Source organism: Propithecus coquereli, unplaced genomic scaffold, assembly GCF_000956105.1.
Source record: "Propithecus coquereli isolate 6110/MARCELLA unplaced genomic scaffold, Pcoq_1.0 Scaffold71, whole genome shotgun sequence".
Lineage (NCBI taxonomy): Eukaryota > Metazoa > Chordata > Mammalia > Primates > Indriidae > Propithecus > Propithecus coquereli.
The window spans coordinates 13,278,591-13,290,798 of record NW_012153174.1 but is presented as its reverse complement, the minus strand read 5'-3'; the positions used below and the strand labels follow the sequence as shown (position 1 = coordinate 13,290,798).

The 12,208-nt window shown below is 40.3% G+C and overlaps 1 protein-coding gene across 1 annotated transcript in view; it reads left to right on the top strand.

Annotated features, from left to right (window-relative positions):
- Window positions 1-12,208, top strand: part of ATP6V1H (ATPase, H+ transporting, lysosomal 50/57kDa, V1 subunit H) — a 146,025-nt gene that overhangs the window by 102,585 nt on the left and 31,232 nt on the right. The window lies entirely within an intron of this gene.

Sequence of the window (12,208 nt, the reverse complement as noted above, 5' to 3'; positions counted from 1 at the left end):
AGTATAAGTACACTTGCATAATACTACTGTGTGGTGGCCAACAGAGATCACATTAGCTATTTCCTGTTAAAGATTTTCTTTGGTTTGTATGATTTAATTCAATAGCCATTTTGTGAGCACTGGCTATTTTTCAATTACTATTTGTGTTTACAGAAATGAATTAGACATTGTTATTGACCTCAGTAGATTCAAAGTATAAAAGGAAATATAACATCTGTAAAGAATAGTTACAGTAGATGCATTGTAATGGAATTTTGTATTTCAAAGTACAGGTATGGTTTTATAGAAGAGGAGGTACTGGTCACATAATTTAAATTTACTGAGATACATTAACAACAAAGGGATGGTCAGGTTTATTTTGGAAAAATAAGAAATCAAGGTACCCATATTGTATCAAGGGGCAAAACAGTAAATGGGACAAAAGGACTGTTTTAGTTTGTTTGGGAAAACAGGAGTGTGTATTGCTGTTTCTTTTGCTAATTGGTTCCCTAATCTATAAAATTGGAGTGATAATATTGATGTGAGGATTAAATGAATTAATATGAGTACCCTGTTTAGAACAGCGCTGGTAATAAGTACATAGTAAATGCTTAATAACGATTAGCTGCTTTTATTATTATCATTAACTCACAGTTTATTATAGGCAAAGGAGACCATGAATTAAAATCAGCTAAAGGAAGAGAGATACAGGGCAGAGTCCAAGAAAATTACCAAATATAGAGCTTCTTGTCTTCTTGCCATGAAGTCAGGATAGCATTACTTTCTTGGCATAGGTGCGTGACAAAACACACAGTATTGCCAAACAGGGAAGATCTTGCTTTTATTACTAATGCTAATATTTTATAGTTATCAAAGCTGTATATTAGGAAGACATATAACAGTATTTATCTTGTTTATCAAATAACAATGTCAAAATGAATAAACCCGTGACTTCTTAGAATGTGTGAAAAAATTGGTGGAGCCATGGTTGTAGTTGCAGACATTAGCATGCTACAATTCCTCATGACTTCTTATTGTGTATAACTATCTAAACACTGTGGGTCTGCCCTACAATGGGAGCTCTTCTAGAGAAGAAGTAGGCAAGTGGCAGACAGGAAACTACTCAGGGTGGTGGAAGATTAGTGTAGCTAATGAATCACTCAGTGTTTGAACTGCAGGATGTTTTCATTCTGATCCAGTGGTGCAGACCCTTGCATCGAGCCTTGTTCTAGGTGCACTGCAGAAGGCAGATGGCACAGATACAGGCGTGTAAGAGTGTGTGTGTTTATAAAAAGAGCTCAGTACATTACAAGAAGTTTCAAAAACAAATGGAAAACTATTAAGGTAGGGGGATAAAAAGTGCTTTTTTGGGAAAAATAATATAGGCTGAGTATCCCTTATCTGAATGCTTGGGATTCGAAGTATTTTGGATTTTGGATTTTTTCAGATTTTGGAATATTTGCATTTCTGGTTGAGCATGCCTAATCCAAAACTCTGAAATCTGAAATGTTCCAATAAACATCTCTTTTTAGCGTCATGTCAGTCCTCAAAAATTTGAGATTTTGGAGGATTTGGGATTTTTGGATTTGGGATGCTCAACCTGTAACAAAAATATTATATTCATGCTTCACTCTGTATTTAAAAGAAAACATTAAAAGACCCTACACTATTTCTTGCAGCATTATTTATAATAGCAAAAAATTTTGAAAATAACCAAAATATTCAATAATGATGACATAAACAGTATGGTACATGCATGTATCTTAGTATCAGGAATCTTCGATGACATGGGAAAATGCGTGTCACAGTGAGCAATAAGCTGAACGCAGCACAACCTGAGTTATTAGATATGAACGTACACACACTATGTGAAACAAAGCAATGGAAATATTGACAGTGGCTGTCTGTCATCTGTGGGATTATAGATGATGTTTTTTGAAAGAAGTGATTTTTTATCATTTTAAGCAAGGAAAAACCAAGGCATAAACAAGTCAAGTTACTTTCTTCATTTCAAATTCTGAATTCCATGATTACAGATTTCCCAATTAATGCTATCCCTTGTTCTTTTTAAACAACTATAAAGCGGCAATTGTGGCTAGCAGATTAGAGTCTAAGGAGAAAAGGTGTTAGGACTCCACCAACTCTAGGAGCAAGAAATTCTCCCGTTACCTTTGTAGCTCCTGCCTGGATCCAGACACATGGGCGAGGCTTATACATGGGAAGAATAAGCGATTGTATAAGTAATGTGATTTCAGAATATTAGGAAGGTGCTGAGTCTTCAAGAACTTTTTTCATATTCTCATAATTCCATATTGTTGATATAAAATATTAATTTCCATTTAAATGAAAATACTGCTGATAGGGCTGAGGTGTCAAGCTCTTATCTGTTATTTTACCTTAATATGAAATAAAAATTAATTAATTTATTTTTTTTAATTTCACAATATTAAGGGGGTACAAATGTTTCTGTTACATGGATAGTTTTTATAATGCTTTAGTCAAGGCTATAAGTGTGCCCATCACCTGAATAGTGTTCATTGTACCTATTAGGTGGCTTTTTACTTCTCTCCTCCTCTCCCTCCCGTCTTCTTGATTTCCAATGATTTTTACTAATCTCTGCCCATTTGTGCCCATCAATTAGTTCCAGATTATTAGAGTACATGTGCTATTTGTTTTTTCATTCTTCAGATACTTTACTTTGGATAATGGTCTCTAGTTCCATCTAAATTGCTGCAAAAGATATTCATTCATTCTTTTTATGACTGAGTAGTAACTCCATGGTGTGTGTGTGTGTGTGTGTTTGTGTTTGTGTGTGTGTGTGTGTATATTAAAAAATCACATTTTATTAATCCACTCATGAATTGATGGGCACTTGGGTTGATTCCACATCTTTGCAATTGTGAATTGTGCTGCAAACATTTAAGTGCAGGTGTCTTTTGGTTGAAATGACTTCTTTTCCTTTGGGTAGACAACCCAGTAGTGGGATTGCTGCCTTAGGTCTACTTTTAGTTCTTTAAGAAATCTCCATATTGTTTTCTGTAGAGGTTGTACTAATTTGCAGTTCCACCAACAGTGTATAAGCTTTTGTTTCTCTTTGTATCCATGCCAGCATCTATTGTTTTTGGACTTGTTAATTAAAGCCATTCTAACAGGGGTAAGGTGATATCTCGTTGTGGTTTTAATTTGCATTTCCTTGATGATTAGTGACATTGAGTGTTTTTTCATGTTTCTTGGCCATTTGTTTATCTTCTTTTGTTTATCTTCTTTCAAAAAGCTTCTGTTATGTCTTTTGCCCACTGTTTAATGGTGTTGTTTGTTTTTTTCTTGCTCATTTGTTTGAGTTCTTTGTAGATTCTGGATATTAGCCCTTTATTGAATGTATACTTGGCAAATATTTTCTCCCATTCTGTAGGTTGTCTGTTTGCTCTGTTGATTATTTCTTTCACTGTGCAGAAGTTTTTTAATTTAATCAAGCCCCATTTATTTTTGTTTCTGCTGTAATTGCCTTTGGAGTCTTAGTCATAAATTCTTTGTCTAGACTGATATCTAGAAGAGTTTTTCCTACATTTTCTTCTAGAATTTTTATGATTTTGTGCCTTACATTTAAGTCTTTTATCCATCTTGAATTAATTTTTATAAGCGATGAGAGAGAGAGGGTTCCTGTTTCATTCTTCTGCATGTGGCTATCCAGTTTTCACAGCACCATTTATTGAATATGGCTTCTTTTCCCAAGTGTATGTTGTTGTTTGCTTTGTCAAAAATCAGTTGGCTGTATGTGGATGGTTTTATATCTGGGTTCTCTGTTCTGTTCCATTGCTCTATGTCTCTATTTTTTTTTTTTTTTTTAACCAATACCATGCCGTTTTTGTTACTATAACGTTGTAGTGTATTTTCAATTCTGGTAATGTGATGCTTCCAGATTTGTTCTTTTTGCTTAAGATTGCTTTGGCTATTTGGGCTCTTTTCTGGTTCCAAATGAAGTATAGAATTATTTTTTCTAGATCTGTGAAATATGACATGGGCTTTTTGATGTGGATTGTATTGAATCTGTAAACCACTTTGGGCAGTATGGACATTTTAACAGTATTGATTCTACCAATTAATGAGCATAATATGTATTTCCATTTGTTTGTGTCATCTGCAGTTTCTTTCCTCAGTGTTTCATGGCCCTCCTTGTAGAGATCTTTCACCTCCTTGGTCATACATATTCCTAAGTATTTTGTTTTCTTTGTAGTTACTGTGAATGGTAACTGAGTCTTTGATTTGACTCTCAGCTTGACTGTTACTGATGTATAAAAATGCTACTGATTTGTATACATTGATTTTGTAACCTGAGACTTTGCTGGATTTATTTGTCAATTCCAGGAGACTCTTGGTGGAATTTTTGGGATTTTCTTGATAGAAGATCATATTGTCAGTGAAAAGCGATAGTTTGACTTCCTCTTTCCCGATTTGGATGCCTTTTATTTCTTTGTCTTGCCAGATTGCTCTGGCTAGGACTTCCAGTACTATGTTGAATAGAAGTAGTAACAGTGGGCACCCTTGTTTTGTTCCAGTTGTTAGGGGTAATGCTTTCAACTTTTCCCATTCAGTATGATGTTGGCTGTGGGTTTGCCACATATGACTTTTATAATTTTGAAGTATGTTCCTTTTATGCCTAGTTTATTGAGGGTTTTTATCATGAAAAGGTGCTATCTCTCATCTGTGGAATTACAGATTATTTTGGTTTTTTTGTTTGTAGACTCTTCATTTCCTAATTGCACATGGGGAAGGGAAGTTAATATGACCTCATGCGTAGGGTCTTGTGGGCCAGTTAAAAGTTCTATTATTGCTTCTCTATCTGCATGTATGTGAAGAATTAATGTCTTACATGTTTGCATGCCCCCATCCTATGAGTTTGGTAGGAGATCTTCCCAATTTGGAAGAAATATATATAGAAAAGTACACATAAATCACTTCCATCGCCCTTGGGAGTGGTCAGGAGCTAGGGCTTCTACCCCTGGTGGCCAAAGCTTCTGCTATATAGATGTTGGTTGGCAAGTTGGAAGCCTCAGTCTCAATGGCCCTGACTGGAGTTGTCATTCTTTTGCCAACTGTGGTGGCTGGTCAACCCCAACACCACCCAGAGGCCTGCCTGCCACGTGAAGTTTCTCAGGACCATGTAGAGAGATTCACAATGTTCTGTCCCACTGGCATGCAAGGAAAAACTGCTGTCTTTTCAACCCCCACCACCAAAAAGGAGTGGACTCTTTGGCTTTTGAAGACTTTGTGTTACATATGAGTTTTCTACTTGGTCCTTTATATTGGCTAACTGGCAAATCAGCAGTCTTTGAGTAGGGCCCAGACGAATGGGTTGCATTGGAAGCTGTCATCATCCTGTGGCATACTCTCTATCTATGGTTCTATAACCCACATGTCCCATATGAGCTATGGTCTCTGTGACTGGTGATTTTGCTTAATTGGAACCTCTGACAAAGGGAGATAGCTTCCATCCAGAGTGGTTTTGGACTTCTTGCTTCCCTGATGTGGACACCAGGTGCACACCCCTTCTGAAAAGCAGTTAGCTCTCTGCTGCTGTTGCAATGACCCAGGAAAGGCTTGGGACTCAGACCTGACATTCCTCCTCTTGGGTGGGTCAATTCAATCTCCACGGTTAACAAGGTAGGAAAGACCCAACAGGCCTCACTGGTCAAATGGAAGTGGGATATTCAATAATATAGCAAGCTGGCCCCACAGCATCTTAGCTTTACATGAAAAAGTGACAGCTACCACTCGAGGGAACGTCAGGCTGTCACAGCTGTTCAACCTCAGTAGCAGCTATGCAGAGCCAACGTGAATGTGGCCGCTCCACTCGGTGGGCACACTGCAGGCTGCTTTCATGGATCCCGCCATCATCTCCTTGACAAACTGTTAGATCTTTACTGACTCCTGGGATGTTGCCAGTGGCCTAGCTGTGTGGGCTGACACTTGAAAAACTGTAGACTAGCAGATTAGAGACACACCTCTTACGCCAAGAACTGTGAAAGCAAATCGTAGTTACTGTTCAAACCCTCACTGCCCAGGTTGCTGGCTTTGCTGCTGGTGTCTGTCATGCAATAGACATGGCAACACGTCCATCCATGTTGGCAAAAAGAAAGGGACTCTCTGTTTCTGATGCAGAGTCTACCACTGCATGCTGACAGTGACTCCTGCCAACAGTTAACCCAATGGTATCACAATGAGGGAGGCACATTGTGGGGCATGGCACCCCCCTTCCCACCCCTCACAGACCAACCACAAAGGATATATGGCCCACTCTCGGGGCTATCATGGCGCCTCACCGCTATTGACATGTTTTCAGGTGGCGGTGTTACCACTACACTCAAATTGGCGGAGCCTGTCTACAATGATTTTGACCTTTGAAGCCAGTTTGTATCATGTGTTCAGTTTTCCTCACCGTTTGCATTCTGATAATAGTGGCCTTTCCCTTCAAAGGCCACTCAACAGTGGGCTGATGGCCAAGGTACTTGATGCGTCTTCCATGCTCCGTACCATCCTTCTTCATCTGACATTTCCGAGCTTTGCAATAGCCTCCTCAAAAATTTACATGTAGAGATTCTTGACTCTACCTCCCTCATCTCCTCCTCTTGCTATGGCAGTTTTACAATATTAATGTGGCTGTCCCTAGAAAAGGGGTTGTTTCCTCTCAGCAGCTTTCTGGGTAATGCAAAGGATGAAAAATCTTAAAAATTTTGGATTCTGTCTTGACCATTCCTAGGCATGATGCTTCTTTCTTTCCCTTAATGGCAACCCCAGGTTGGCCTGGTTGGTGTACCACAGTCCAGCCAAATGGGGGCTTAGGGGATTCAAACTTAATTTTGGTTCAGTTTCTTGGAGTCCTTTGTTGGACTTCGTTGATCTAGATGAGGGGTTAGCAAATCACAACTCATGGCTGGGTGACTATTTAAAGTTTTATCAGAACACAGCCACATGGATTCATTTACATTTTGTCCATGGCTGCGTTAGCTACAACTGGAAGAGTTGAGTAGTTGCAACAGAGACCATACGGCCCACAAGCCTAAAATATTTACCTATCTGGCCCTTAGGAAAAAGTTTGCCGACGCCCGCTACCTGGATCATAAGGAAAAGGATGGCTTGGTCAGGGCAGTGCTCACCAAGTTCCCTCTGCAGTGACTCACATGGGCTCAAGATGGGGACTTAACGAGTCTCTCCAAGTTTTGCAGAAATGCCCTTGCCCCCTTGTACTTGGCCCCTTCAGACCAAAGGTCTGGTTGCAATTAAGGAGTGATTAGAGAATGGCAAAGTTAGCTCCTAGAATGGGACACATTGATTTTGTGACGATGGACAACAACCTCAGTGCATCTGAAGAGAACATCTCAGACCCCAGGGACACAGGGCAGGGAGGGACCTTGGTGATCTCTGTTTTCAGTGAATTTCCCCTAGAGCTTTTTTCAAAGGAAACACACAGATCTCCCAAGCTGTTTCAGGTGCCTTATGCTTAATTGACAGCTGGCTCTGTCATCCATCACCAGACAGTTCTGACCACAACTTCATGGCCATTCCCTTTAACCTTACAGAGAAATCTATTGGAAACAGAAAGGATAGTGGTAGCTCAAGCAAAATGCTTGTCAACAGTTCTGAAGCCACTCCCAATCCTGAAGCCATCCCTCAGCCATTCTATGGTGCAGACAAATGTCCCCTGGCTGGTGGCATAGACAAATAATACAGCCCCTCCTGAAACAATTAGACTCAATTATTTGAATTGAACTGGGACCCCTAAGGTCTTTCATCCAGCTGGGAAGCCACTCTGGACTTATGTCTCCAAATAATGAAGGTCTCACTTGGGTGGCCCCAGCAATGATAAACAACTTTCCAGGGGCACCACAGGTACCCCGGTATTGTGCTTCTTATATGGTAGCCAGGCATTAGCTTACCTTCCTCCCAAAGCCACAGTTACTTGTACTTTAGGGGTGGTCATAAGACACCTTCAAATATTTCAGGAAATGCTACCAGTAGATCATATAGCCCTCAGACAAGTACGGGGGAGGCTACCCTTGTGGACTCTGATGATTCATTGCATTTGTTTAGCTGGTTGGGTCAAGGATGCTGGGCGATGTGGGTGGTGAGGTCAGTGCTGCAGGTTGGCCTCATCCTGGTGCTTGGAGTCTTGTAGGAAGTAGCCTGAATTAAATGGCATATGAGACTAATTGAATGGACTTGGTCTCAGCCTATGCCAGCCAGGTTAATCAGAGCCACCAGAGAGTGTTGTGTTCATGGGTAAATTTGCCAACAGGCAAGAAGGTGTAGAAATGAGGGGTTCATATTGTGCAAAAACATCTCTCTTGCCTTTCTGAATTTGCAAGATGAGACACTGAATGCCCTTTTCAGAGAGGTTTGTCTGCCTAGAAGCAAGAGGCAGGTGTGCTTACTGCATATGAGAGATTTGGGTTCCATAAGTTTGTGGTTTCTCTTCCACATAATGTATGGAGCTCATCTGTCTGCCTTTATGTCGCCAGGTAGAAATTGATGCTTTGGGGGACCAGCACAAAAATGCTAGTATCTTGCTACTTACGTTGCTGTGAGCAATGAACTGTCCATGAGATCTAGGAGTCTCATGTCTTCTACCAGCATCCATCAAGCTATGGCAGGCTAACTTGTTAGCTGCAAGTAGGGTAAACACTAAGACCTTTATGGGTCTCAATGCTATAATATCAAGAACTATCTAAGATTAATATCATTGAAAAATGGCCTATTTTACTATGGAACATTAAAGATCTTCAGACAAGGCAAAGATAAATACAGCTAATAACCAAGGTCTCTAACCCATCCAAATGTGTTTAACATGAAAAACAGACAGATGGTAGATACAGCCTTCTTAAAATTATAACCGCTAAAAAGTGAATGAGGGTAAAAATATCATAATAGTCTAATCTAAAATCCTAAAAACGAAAAGCTTACTAAAGAACTTACCTTGTCACAATACTGACTCTGCACTGACACCACTGACCAGCTGGGTTCCCATGTTTCTTTTGGATATTACTATCTACACCTGGCCTACTGCCCAGTCAGAATCCTGTTATGCCTTCACGGGATCCATTTCTGTCCCCGTCCCTTTCTTCCTCCCTTTCTCTGTCCCCCTAGTGAGGATTATCTCTCGCACCACCTTTACATTCTCTAGACTGCCTATGCTGTGCCCTCTCTGCAGTCATTGCTGGTGCTCTTCCGGAAGCAGTCTTGTTTGATTGAAACTCTGGCCCTGCTACTCCCTTACCGTGTCCTTCCAGTGGCTTATACTTACATCATGAATCAGCATTTTCATTGTTTATTCCGAAGCCTCTCCCCAGAGTAACTTATTTCCTGTGCAATCTCCCACTCCTCCTTTGAGATATATTTTCAAATTATTTTCTCCTCATCACGTAGTACCTTGAAGACTCTCTTCTTTGAACCCTCTCAAAAAGAGAGTGTTTTCTGTTAGAGTTACAGGAGGTTTTTTCAAACTTAATAGGTCTTCAGTGCATTTACAGACCAACAATTTGAAATAATTGCTTTAAAAGATTAATCACAATACTCAAACATTTTAAATTATACTTTACTGATAACTTTCATGTCAGTTATAGGAATTATTTTGTTTGTGATCTTTTACCAAAGTATCTAGAACAGGCTTCTGGAGTCCTAAGTCAGGATCTCTATACTCAGTTCCTTTTCTTACTCTTTATTGCTACTGAATTAGAAAATGCTAAGTCACTGCTATCAGTTAGCAGGAATGGCTGCAAGAGTTAGAAGCTCTGCTGGAGCTTGGGATATTCAGATTATATGTGTCCTTCCCACAAAAGTCTACTTCGACACTTAATCAGACACTCAGTTGACCAGCCCATTCCAAACAAAAGCAGGAAAATGGAATGTTGCTTCTTGTGAGATAGCAGTAAAAATTCTAGCCCACTCTTGGGTTGTATTCAGCAATATAAAAGCATCTTTTAATATTCAGTTGCAGCTTTTGGATATGATTTTTAACTATAGCCCTTATTCATTTTTTTCCTTATGAATAAAAGTAACACTTCAAGGCTTGGAAAAATTCAAACTCTTAATGATATATTCATTTTTACCACAAGTCATTTATCTTAGAAAATTATTTTGGTATCTCAAATTTGATATTGATATTTAGAACTTAAATGATAGGTTTTAACCTGTTCAAGATAGGGACTGTCTCTAAGATATGCCATTTAAACAAGTTAATTAAAGAAATAGAAGTGATTTTACTGGCATTATCAGTAAAAGTGCTATCTCATCCATCACAAACTGGTAAGGCTAGCAGTGGCCATTTTCTATTACTTTAGTAAAAATGCCAGTGAGGAATTTGAGTTATAAGTTCCTTGTTCAAAAAATGGTGCACCTCTGATTGGAAAAGCGGAGTTTTATACTCCCCATAATTTTTCTAAATTATTCTTTTACTTTAAAAAAGTTATCTTCTTTTTGTGGGAACAAAATAGATGTGGTTTCTGTGCTCATTGAATTTATAAACTCTAGAGGGTTTATTGCTACATAGATATAAAAGTATAAATGGAACCATACATGAAACTTAACCATTTTTAGCAATATGTGTGGAATCATGTTATAGTGTGATATAATTTTATTAGCCTCTAAACAGCCATTACTAGAATTCTAAACAATAGAATTCTTATCAGGATATTTTATGTAAACTCATTTGAATTATTTAAACGATATTAAGAGGGAAAGAGATCTTTATAACAAACAAAAATAGTTTTGTGCTTTTTAGGATATTTAAAGTTTACTCTAAAATTACATTTCGGTGTTTTGCCAGCTAGTGTATTCCTTTAATGTTCTTATTGTTGAGCTTATTAATCATGTATTAATAATATTTCAAGTCCTTAAAGCTTAATTGACTCAATTTGTTTTAAAATACGATTAGCAAGTTTATCCCTATTAGACAATAGCTAATAAATGAAGTACTTGAATCTAGTTCTAAAGTAAATCACCAAAATATCCTGTCTTTTAAATAATGTCTTGTGATCTGCCAACTGGAAGGATTCTTCTCACCATTTTTTTTAAGCATTTATGATACCAGAGATTTGTATAATCTGAAAGTAATTGGTACTTCAGTTACATCTGGAATTGAAAGGATGAGATGAACAATTGTTTATTTCGTAACAGTGTGAGTTTCAGTGGGGTGAGGTTATCTCCCCCTCTGTGAGATCTGCCAGGCTCACCGGGGTGGAGAGCAATAATGCGTAGTGTGGAAGTGAATGCTTAGTAAATGAACATAGTATCAATTATTAAAAGCAAAGCTCGAGGAGTCGAAGATGGCAGATGAGACAAGCTGCCAGTGAGAAGGTCTCTGCAAAAAAGACGAATTTTAGAAGAAAGAGAAAAAAAATAAGCGAGCAGAGAAACATAGATCGGGTGAGGGTCGGAAGGAAGGGTGCCTGAAACTACAGGGAACTCCACGGGAAGACGTTGTGGAGGAGAACTGGAAGGAGAGAGGTCCCGAGAGACTTGGAGACCAGCGCCAAGGGCAGGTGGAGCGGTTAACTTCCCCTCCCTTGCATCTCGGACTGCTGGTGGCTCCTGAGCACCTGGAGAGACCTGCCGACACCAGCCCAGAGACGGCTGCCACCAGTGAGCAGTGGCCTCTTGCGGACTCAGCCCCGGGCTCCCAGCCCCCTCGGGCACCTCCCCGGGCGCAGACCCGAGCCTAGCGGCAGACGCCACAGTGCTCCATTCTCTCCTTCCCCCTCCCTACCCGTGCGTGCCCAGAGAGACAATTTAGCCACCACACGGAGGCATCTCCAAGGAACGGGACCTTTCCTTTCGGGGCCCTACAGCAGACTGAGGGGTACTCAGACTGCGAGTTCCCTACCTGCCAGCCCTCCCAGGTGTTACTTGCCTCGGGACTCCAGGAGAGTGGGGCAAATCCCGAGGTGGAGTAAAATCGATCCAGCTTGGGCACCCTGTAGGTGATTCAGGACCAGCGCCTCTCCCCCTGGCAGGGTCAGGGATTGATCTCTAGGGTCCAGGGGTCAGGCCTGCAGACCAGACCCCGTACACCCAGGTCACGATCGCACTGCCCTGGGGCACGGAGGAGGAATCTGTGAAGGAGCCTACTGAGGAGTGTGTGCCTTCAGGGGTGGATCGGCGTGCCTGACCAGCAACCCTCCTCTTAGAGGAGGGCTGTGCACCCAGCTCGGGCTACGATCCTGGGTGCGGAACCTCC